Source organism: Orycteropus afer, unplaced genomic scaffold (assembly GCF_000298275.1).
Source record: "Orycteropus afer afer isolate SDZICR_OR568_19922 unplaced genomic scaffold, OryAfe1.0 scaffold00074, whole genome shotgun sequence".
NCBI classification, from domain to species: domain Eukaryota; kingdom Metazoa; phylum Chordata; class Mammalia; order Tubulidentata; family Orycteropodidae; genus Orycteropus; species Orycteropus afer.
This window is the reverse complement of record NW_006921661.1, coordinates 7,274,707-7,286,265: the sequence shown is the minus strand read 5'-3', so window position 1 is coordinate 7,286,265 and position 11,559 is coordinate 7,274,707.

Sequence of the window (11,559 nt, the reverse complement as noted above, 5' to 3'; positions counted from 1 at the left end):
TGACCTGCTCTCCATCCCTCCCTCAACATTGAGCTCTGTTATAAATACATCGCACCAGAGGTCACTGTGATGCCGCTGTCTCCTCACCATCCTGCCCAGCCATGTGACACCGGCTCCCTGTAGAATGGGCATCCCCAGATACACAAACCTTTCATGTATTCCTGCCAAAAGCATTGTTTTCCAGGGCCTTTGACCAGCGGTCTCCCCAACCCAGGGCTCCCCAGCTCCTACCCCTTTCCCATACGGAGTAGCCCCTGCCTCTCCCTGCCTTGCCTAGGGTGAAACTTCCATTAGAGCTGCCCCTGGGCCCCTATTCTTGGTATTAGGCAATGCACCTGGGTCCAGATGTCTCCCCAGGCTCAGGGACCTCCATTCCTTGAGATTGTTCTTGGCATGGTCTGCCCTACCTCATGGGATGGACCATGCACAGGGTGGTCCTTATTTTTCCTTGCAAATAAAATACCAGTCAGGTACCTTTTTATCCCACTCTTAATCTTTCTGGCTTGAGAGACCCAGGGAGGCCAGAATCCCATCCTTAGGTACAGGGAGGGGTAGTGGATAGCATCACAAGAAACCAGCCTGACTGTTGGGTCCAGCCAGTCCAAGCACATGGCCTCCCATCTGAGGAGAGCCCATTATCCCATTCCCACATGTCTGGGCACCTTCCCTGGGCTGAGGCCAGGCTGCTCCAGGGCCTCTTGAGCCCTCACCTGCCACAGAGTGATCCACGTTAAGTACAGCCCGTGCACAAAGCCACAGCCTGTGGAATTGTTTTTGATTTTCAAATTTAACCATTTTCATCATTGGTCCCTGGAGGTGTGCAAAGTGCCCATTTGCCTCTTCTCGACCCACAGCTTCTCTTTGCCATTTGTGGTTTCCTTGTCACTCTTCATAGAAACAGTACAGCCTAGTATCCCCAGTCTTTGTCCCCTTCCAGCTGACTCATCATGGCACTGTGGCCTCCCCCTGCTGCCCAGGCACGCCATTTCCAAGGGCAGGAGGAGCAGTCTCCTGAAGCCCATCTTTTCTGTGACTGTCTTAGGTAACCCATAGCCCCCTCCACCTTTCCACCCAACAACTTCCTATCCCTGTCCTGCTGCACGGTCCAGAGTTGAGGACCTAATTTGTTTGTTATTTATGACCTTGTTTAAAGAAAATAAATATTTCCCAACCTTTATTGTTTTGGTCTTTCTGTGTAGTGTTGTCTTTATTTCTGCTAATACGGGAGTAGGAAGCAGTTCGTTGAGTTTAGTCTCCATAGAGCTCCAGAAACCCTTTTTCCTGCAGCCCACAGTCATGTGCTCTGCCTGTTCTCAGCTCCAGAATGCCCAGTGGAATGGACAGGGCCACTCTCCACTGCACCTAAAGAGATCTAGATTCCTGTCCCATATCTACCAATTATTGCTTTGTTTACTCTGGCCCAGCACAGTAGTCTGTGCTGTTTGGATGACCTCAGTTACTTAAGGTTTCACATAAGCAGCATCCAAACTGTGTCCACGACTAGATCATTTCCTGAACTCTGGACACTAGGTCCATTTACCTCCTTGTATCTATCCCAAATGACCAAAAGGCATTTGTTTTGGTTACCTAGTGCCACTCTGACAAGAATATACCACAAATATGGATGGCTTGAAGAAATAAGTTTATTCTTTTATAGTTTGGAGGCTTTAAGTCTGAGTTCAAAGTGCCAGGCTCTAGGGGCTGGGTGAAAGCCCCTCAACCTTGGGCTTCAGCTCTGCCTCTGCTTCCGGTCCACTGTAGCTGGAGGCTTTTCTTCACTCAGCTGCTGACTGCGGAGGCTGACAAGCCCAAGGTTGACAGGTAATAAGGCACAGTCTCGATGTTACCAAACTACATGGCAGGCCATTAATTCAAGTCCATTAAAAGTCCCAAGATGGGCAGAGCATGGCAGGCTGTTGAACAATGACATGGCTCTATGCAGGGTTCAAGCATGCCATAAGCTAGAGACGGTTCCCAAGGCTTCCTCTTATATACAAGAAGCAGACCACATCCCTAAGGCAGCTACTCAGCTGCTCAATACATTCCACCATGGAGTTGATTACCAGTCTCATCATGAGGAATAACTACATCCAGCTGCTCAGCCATTCAACCAGGCCCAACCAAGCTGACACACAAACTTAACTACCACAGCATTTCCTGTCGACCATTTCTAAAACTCAACCTTCCCCCTGAAAGTAACTTTTCATGATTCCCAGCTCTAGTGACTTGCTTAATAATGCCTCTTCTAGCCATAGTCCTCCATTTTGTGATGTAAATCCTGGCATCAAAGTGCCTAAATTAGAACCTAAGACCCACTCCTTACTGGCTGTAGGATCCAGCACCTTGCTTATTTTGTGCTTCAGTTTCCTCATCTGAAAAATGGAGATAAATAGCATCTACGCCACAAGGTCTTGGGGACTTAAGTAAGTTAATATAAGTTAACTGGCTCTCAGAAACTGCTACATGATGAGGACTTAATAAATTGTTTCTGTTTCGTCACTCCTGTATTATACTTAAGATCTTCATTATTCAGAGTGATCCATAGGCCTGTAGCATCAGTATTACCTGGAATGTAGTTAGAGAATTTGGTCCCACTCTAGACCTACTGAGTCAGAATCTGACTTGAATTTTAACAAGCACATTAGTGTCTGAAAAGTTCTGGTTTAGATGTTCAGTAAAATTTCAGGGCAGAGTGTGTGAGCTTCCTAACAGGAGAAAATAAATCCTTTGTATATGAGCTGATTTCTGCTCGTGAGCCCTTTGTGACTGCTTTTGCTGTGCTGGGTGCCCTCTTGTCCACAGGGGGGCAGCGTGATCACATTCATCATTTCTAGAGGCACATCAGCTACTTTTTACCAGGAAAGTCATAATAGTTACCAAATTTTGAGCATCATCTAACTCACTCTACACACTTCTCACTCAGTCCTCATAGCAACCCTATGAGGTACATGGTATTAGTTCCTTTCATAGGTAGGCAGATCCAAAGTTATTCAGCTCAGAAGTGGTAGTGTTGGAATTTGGACCTAAGTGGTTTCCACTTCACATTGCCTTCTAGATAATACAGATGACCTGGATGGAATTGAGTTTGGTCCAGATGCTGTGACTTAAAAACAAAAGGATGATATCCAGTGAAATGAAGACCCTTCTGGCTTAATAGATGAATGCTGAAAATGAAATGTTCATTGAGCTTTCTGTTAGTCACTCCCCAAACCAAAACTCATTGCTGATGAGTCAATTCCGACTCATAGCAACCCTAGAGGAGAGAATAGAACTGCCTCATAGGGTTTCCAAGGCTGAAATCTTTAAAGAAGGTGACTGCTGCATATTTCTTCTGTGGAGCTCCTGGTGGGTTCAAACCAGTTACCTTTTGGTTAAAAGCCAAATGCTTAACCACTGCACCACCAGGGCTTCTTGCTAGGCACTTACATCTCCTTTTTCATCCTTTGTATCCTTGTGAAGTGTAGGCATTATTATCCTCAACTTAAAAAGAAACAAGCTCAAGGATATGAAATGGCTTAACCACAGCCACAGCTAAGAAGTGGCAGCATCTTTGTCTTCTGATTCTAAGTCTACTGAGAATTCCACTACACCCCAGCTAAGATGGTACCATTCTTTTGTTTACTTAACTTAATAAGCACCTGCAATGATGAGCTTAAGTATAGCAGGGATTGTGAGGATGGCGCACAACCAGGCAGTGTTTCATTCTGTTGCGTGTAGGGCTGCTATTCATGAGAACCGACTTGATGGCACCTAGCAACAGAGCTATATGCTGGCCATTACAATTTCCTTCTCAGGTCCCAATCAGTCTATATGAACTCAGGAAAGGAATAAAGGATACCCCAGGATTTCTGAGTGAAGGATTGCCATATAGCCAGAAGGAGCATATTTAGGTCAAACCAAAGACCATTGTGTTACATAGGAGTCTCCAAGGGGTACTCCTTCCCCGAGAGGAAGATAGGCAAATTTTGGAGTTGGCACATCTGATTGGGATATTGAGAGGAAGTTGGCATGACTAGATGCTGTCCTCTCTCTAAGATACTATTATGAATATTTGTGGATTAAGAAAACTTGAGCACCTACTCTGGGCCACATTTTTCAGTGGACTTTGGAGACAGGTAAATAATGAAGCCCTTAAAATGAGCTCATAGTCTAAAGAGAGAAACATGAGAGTGAAAAATATTGTATACAGGTGGTGGAGGGCAGCTAAACCTATTTGGAAACAGGTAGCATTTGAGCTGACCCTTGAAGCATCACAAGGTAGAAATTTAGAAGGAAGGGAAATAAATTTCAGGTAGAGGAAACAACATAGACAAAGGCCCTGAGTACTGGAAAGTTAGTTTGAACCAGTAGGAAGGTTAGCATGTCTGGACTATAGGCTGTCAGAGATGAGCCCAGAGAGACAGGCAAGAGTCAGAATATAAAGGTCTTGATTGGCAAGCATGGGGAGTTGTTGGAAGTACCTAAGCAGGGATGTGACACATTCGGGTCTGTTTTTTAAGATAAGTCACTCAGGTAACCTGTGTAGGTGGATTGGTAGGCACCATATTAGAGGCAGAGAGATCAGTAAGGAGGCTGTTATAGTAGCCCAGGTGAAAGACGAGAAGAGTACACTTAACTAGGATATGGCCCACAAGGATGAGAGAAGGGGACAGGCTCAATATTATTAGATGGTGGAATGAACAAGACAAACTAATAACAGTGTGAGGTTCCAAGGACCCTCTTCAGCTGGATTCAAGGGCCTATCATTGGAACCGAGGGCACAGCCATTGTAAATGTTTATAAGTGGTGGCCCTTTTGGATATTTAAAGTGACCAAGGCTGCAGGAGTGGCCTCGGGGACCTCAGGAGTGGCAGGATATCCAGGTAAAAGGGGTAGGAGGCAAGGCTAGGCCCCAAGCCCCCTAGAGCCAGGAAAAGGAGGGAGCGGCTGGGGACCACAGAATGGCGGGTTCCAGGTAGGAATTAGGTAAGGGGAGGGCACAGAGGTTTCCAACAGCTAAGGGTGACAAATTTGTCAGTTTGTCATCCTATGAGGCTTGTACGTTGCTGTAAGGCTTGAGGCCGTGCCACTGGTGTTTCAGACGCCAGCAGAGTTGCACATGGTGCACAGGTTTCAATGCACCTTACAGACTAGGAAGAAGGAGGAGGCCATCCACGTCTCAAAAATAGGCCAGGGAAAACCTTACGAGTAGCAAAGAAACACTGTCTGATACATTACTGGGCAACTTTATGAATAGCTTGGAAACATTGTCCAACACAGTGCAGGAAGATGAGCCCCTTGGGTTGGAAGGCACTCAATATAAGACTGGGAAAGAGCTGCCTCATCAGAATAGAACTAACCTTAATGATATGGATAAAGTAAGTCTTTCAGGACCTCCATGTGCTGATGTGGCATGACTCAAATTGAGGAGAAACAGCTGCAAACATCCATTAATAATAGGAACATGGAATGTATGAAGTATGAATCTAGGAAAATTGGAAGTTATCAAAAATGAAATGGAACACATAAAGATTGATATCCTAGGCATCAGTGAGCTGAAATGGACCGGTTTTGGCCATTTTGAATCAGACAACCATATGATCTACTATGCTGGGAATGACAAATTAAAGACATATGGCATGGCATTCATCATAACAAAGGATGTTTCAAGATCTGTCCTGAAGTACAATGCTGTCAGTGATAGGATAATATCCATACATCTACAAGGAAGACCCATTAATACTACTATTTTCAAATTTATGCACCAACCACCAAAGCCAAAGATGAGGAAACTGAAGATTTTTATCAACTTCTGCAGTCTGAAATTTACCGAACATGCAATCAAGATGCGTTGCTTATCATTGGTGATTGGAATGCAAAAGTTGGAAACAAAGAATAATCACCAGTAGTTGGAAAATTTGCCTTCGTGACAGAAATAACGCTGGAGATCTCATGATAGAATTTTGCAAGACCAACGACTTATTCATTGCAAATATCTTTTTTCAACAACACAAACGGTGGCTATACACATGGACTTCACCAGATGGAATACACAGAAATCAGATTGACTACATCTGTGGCAAGAGGAGATGGAAAAGCTCAATATCTTTAGCCAAAACCAGGCCAGGAGCTGATTGTGGAACAGACCATCAACTGCTCATATGCAAATTCAACTTGAAGTTGAAGACAATTAAAACAAGTCCACGAGAGCCAAAATATGACCTTGAATATATCCCTCCTGAATTTAGAGACCATCTAAAAAACAGATTTGATGCATTGAACACCAATGACCAAAAACCAGAATTGTGGGATGACATCAAGAGCATCACCCATGAAGAAAGCAAGAGGTCATTAAAACAACGAGAAAGAAAGAAAAGACCAAAATGGATGTCAGAAGAGACTCTGAAACTTGCCCTTGAGCAAAGAATGGCTAAAACAAATGGAAGAAATGACAAAGTAAAAGAGCTGGACAGAAGATTTCAAAGAGCTGCTTGAGCAGACAAAGATAATGAAATGTGCAAAGACCTGGAGTTAGAAAACCAAAAGGGAAGAACACGCTCAACATTTCTCAAGCTGAAAGAACTGAGGAAAAAAATTAAGCCTTAAGTTGCAATATTGAAAGATTCTATGCACAAAATATTGAATGATGCAGGAAGCATTAAAAGAAGATGGAAGGAATACACAGTCACTGTATCAAAAAGAACTGGTCGATCTTCATCCATTTCAGGAAGTGGCATATGTTCAAGAACCAATGGTACTGAAGGAAGAAGTCAAAGCTGCACTGAAAGAATGAGCAAAGAACAAGGCTCCAGGAATTGACGGAATAACCATTGAGATGTTTCACTCACTTGGTTATGCCAAGAGATTTGGAAGACAGCTACCTGGCCAACTGACTGGAAGAGATCCATATTTGTACCCATTCCAAAGAAAGGTGATCCCACAGAATGTGGAAATTATCGAACAATATTATTAATATCGTATGCAAGTAAAATCTTCCTGAAGATAATTCAAAAATGGTTGCAGCAGTACATTGACAGAGAACTTCCAGAAATACAAGCTGGTTTCAGAAGAGGATGTGGAACAAGGGATATCATTGCTGGTGTCAGATGGATCTTGGTTCAAAGCAAAGAATACCAGAAAGATGTTTACTTGTGTTTTATTGACTATGCCAAAGCATTTGATTGTATGGATCATAATAAATTATACATTGAGAAGAAGGGGAATTCCAGAACACTTAATTTACTCATAAGGAATATGTACATAGACCAAAAGGCTGTCATTCAAACAGAAAAAGGGAATACTGCATGGTTTAAAATCAACAAGGGAATGCGTCAGGGTTGTATCCTTTCACCATACTTATTCAAGCTGTATGCTGAGCAGATAATCTGAGAGGCTGGACTATATGAAGAAGAACGTGGCATCAGGATTGAAGGAAGAGTTGTTGTTGTTATGTGCTGTTGAGTTGGACCCAACTCATAATGACCCCTTGGGTTTCCAAGGCAGTATCACTACAAAAATAGATTGCCCAACCTTCCTTCCAAGGAGTGGCTGCTGTGTTTGAACTGCCAACCTTCTGGTTAGCAGTCAAGTGCCTTAGGCACTGTGCTACCAGAGCTCCCAAAGAATCATTAACAACCTGTGATATGCTGACGACAGCTTTGCTTGCTGAAAATGAAGATGACTTGAAGTACTTACTGATGAAGACTGAGGAACACAGTCTATAGTATGGATTACATCTTAATATAAAGAAAACAAAAATCCTCACAACTGAACCTATAAGCGGCATTACTATAAATGAAGAAAAGATTGAAGTTGTCAAAGACTTCACATTGCTTGGTTCTATAATTGACACCAATGGAAGCAGCAGTCAGGACATCAGACAACATATTGCACTGGGCAAATCAGCTGCAAAGGACCTTTTTCAAGTGTTGAAGAGCAAAGATGTCTCCTTGAGGACTAAGGTGTGCCTGACACAAGCCATGGTATTTTCAATTGCCTCATACGGATGTGAGAGCTGGACAGTGAATAAGGAGGACAGAAGAAGAGTTGATGCTTTTGGGCTGTGGTGTTGGTGAAGAACGCTGAACGTACCATGGACTGCTCAAAGAACTAACAGGTGTGTCCTAGAGGAAGTGCAGCCAGAATGCTCCTTGGAGGTGAGAATGGCCAGACTTCGTCTCACATACTTTGGTCATGTTGTCAGAAGGGATCATTCCCTGGAGAAGGATGTCGTGCTTGGTAAGGTGGAGGGTCAATGAAAGAGGAGAAGGCCCTCAATGAGATGGACTGACACTGTGGCAGCAGCGATGGTCTCAAGTATAGTGAGAATCATGGAGCTGGCTCAGAACCGGGCGGTGTTTCGTTCTGCTGTGCAAAGGGTCGCTATGAGTCGGACACAACTCGACGGCACCTAACAACATCATTGGAACTAAATGATAGGGTAGGTCATTAAAAGGTCATGGCTTCAGGGAAAAGCGGGAAGAAAACCTAGAACAGGAGCAGAGAAAGAAAGCAAAAGACAGTCACATTTCTTTGCAGGAACAGTGTTTGACTTGCATCTTTGAGCCAACTCTTCTGCTCCACTGGCCACTCCACCTGCAGCCAAAATCAACACATTCTCAGTCTGGGCCCAGGGCTTAGAAAGTTATGTAAACTCAAGAGGCTCCCTTATTCCTAGAGCTGGCTTCCTCTCCCAGCAGTTTGCTAGAAAACCCCAGCCCACAGCCAGGCAAAACCTTGGAACCTGAGACCAGAGAAGTAGCTGGCCTTTTCCATATGGGAAAAGAGAATAGTAAATAGTTAACTGAGGATGGAGGAGAAAGATTTTTGCTGATGATCAATGATGATATCATATATGTGATGGCTAATCAAACCTAAGGTCAGAATGACACAATTCAGTATATATCATTTTTTAAAAAGTAATTGTATTTTTGGTGAAAATATACACAGCAAAATACGCTCATACTGAGTAATTTCTACACAGTATTTACCATTTCTAAAGCACAATCACACCCTTCTAAGTCCTTACCACTCCCCTGTGGAGTGGGTAAGACATCCTACTGGTGAGGAATGGAAGGCCTGAAAAGGAAAGTTATTTGCCCAAGGTCACACCATAGCACAATCTAGACTAAAGCTCGGGACACTTGACTCCCAGACCAGTGCATGTCTGTCACTCCCAAACCATACCAGAGAAGAGATGAGAAGTGAGGCAGGTGTGTTCCTCAAAGAAGATTGGGGTCTGATGACCAAGAAAGAAGAGGAATAGGGCAGAAAGGAAGACAAGACAAGTGCAGGTTCTAATTTCTAATGGGGAGGAAAGTGGGGATCCCAAGGTGAGGAAGAGAGGAAAAGAAGTTAGAAGCAGCTGGTAGAGGAAAGATCTCCCCAGTTTCAGACCCTGGCTCTGCCTCTTCATATTATAGTAACTCTTTTCTCCAAGCTCCAGTTTCCTATTCTGCCAAAGAGAATGATACTGATAAGTAAGACAAGGTAGATAAAATTGCTGGCCAAGAGTCAGTGCAAATGTTTGTTTCCTCTCCCCAGCCCTTAGTTGATTTCAAAGTTTTCTTGAGTATATAGGGGCAAATGCCCCTCTTTTCCCCACCCACCTCCCCTCTTCCATTTGCATGGCTCCTTTGGCCTCTTGGGGCTTGAGCAGCTGAGGCCCAAAACAGGGGACTCTTTGAGTGGTTCCATGAAAGGGCAGTTTGTGCTGCTCTTGACTTCACTGGACAAGGGTCCCCAAAATCAACACCCTCTACCTTCCTTCCAAACAGCTCTCCTTGCTCCCTTGTGTGTGAAAGAAGGACAGGTAGGTGGCCGCTGCTCCCCGTCCTCCTCATGCACACATTCTCACTCTGTTGTGTTTACGAGGCTCCAACATGAAAACCCTCTCAGTCCATTTCAGCCATAGGGTTCTCACCCTTCTCCCAGCATCCATGCTTCTTATTGGGAGACCCACACAGCTTTCACTTAATTATATCCCATTTTCTGTTCTCTGGGTTTGGGTATGTGCTGATTTTGACTCTGATGTTGTAGAACTAGTGGCTGAAAGCACAGGGTTTGAAGCCAGACGGTGGAACCTTGGACCATGGGAAAGTTACCTAACCCTAAATCTATAAAATGGGAATAATGAGTACACTGATCTCAAGGGGTTGGGATAAACATTAAATAATTAATACCTGTAAGCCCTTACAGTGGTGCCTCTCACACAGTAAACTCATCATAATTAGCTAGGAGAATAGTCTTGCCCACAGACAGTAGCTTTCTGTTTCAGGACTGTTTCTTGAGGTTCGAGGAACCATGTTGTGAATAGTAAGTTAGTAACAGAATCTTCTGGAATCCTAGCTCAGTAGAAACATGGGGGATGTGACTAGGAACTCATCAAGGATCTGGAGGAATCTGGATATTAGCATATCAGAACCCTTTCCTTGGGTAACCACAGAACTATAGGAAACCAAAGTGATAACATGCATGATTCCAGGGCACCACAGTGTCTAACCACCCTGGTGCCAGCCACTGTGTGGCTTCTTTGTGAGCAAGACACACACCCACATCCCTATTAAGGAATCAGAGCCAAGTGGGCTAACATGTTCTCTTTGCACAAGTGCTCAAAAATTACACTCAGTTGTCAATACAGGCTTAGCTTATGCTAGTCCTGCTGGGAAATATTTCTCATTAGACTCTGCCTATATAAAGTCTATCTGTCCTCCAAAGCACAGCTCAAATGATGCCTCTTTATTAGTTTATCCACAAATATTTGCTCAGTGCCTACTTAATTTTGAACCAGACCTTATTCTAGGGATACTATTCAGAGTCTAGTGAGAGCAACTGGACAAATAGTGATATTCAGTGAAACAGGAGCTATGATAGAGGCATTAAAAAAGTAGACCTGGGAGTGCCAGGGAAGGCAGCTGACCAAAATTAAGCAAGTGAATAAAGTCATTGCATATTGAGATAGTACTCTATTAAGGATTGAATTGTGTGCCCTGAAAAATTTATATTGAAGTCCTAACCTCTAGTACCTGTGAACTTGACCTTGTTTAGAAAGAAGGTCTTTGAAGATGCTGTGGTAGTTATGTTTGTGTGTCAACTTGGCTGGGCCTGGTTGAGTGGCTGGGCAGCTGGTGATAGTTACTCCCCATGATGAGACTGGCAATCATCTCCATGGTGGGATCTACCACAAGTAGCTGAGTAGCTCCTTTGGGTATGTGGTCTGCTTCCTATATATAAGAAGCAGCTTTGGGAATGGTCTCTAGCTTATGGCATGCTTGAATCCTGCATGTAGCCATGTCATTGTTTAGCAGCCTGCCATATTCTACCAACCTTGGAACTTAAAATGGACTTGAATTAATGGCCTGCCGTGTGGTTTGGTAACATCGGGACTGTGCCATTTTATTTGTCGACCTTAGGCTTGTTAGCCTCAGCAGCCAGTAGCTGTCTGAGTGAAGAGATCCCTCTAGCTTCAGTGGGCCAGGAGCAAGAGGCAGAGCTGAAGCCCAAGGTTGAGGGGCTTTCACACAGCCCCTAGAGCCTGGCACTTTGAAGTTGGAGTTAAAGCCTCCAAACTATGAGAGAATA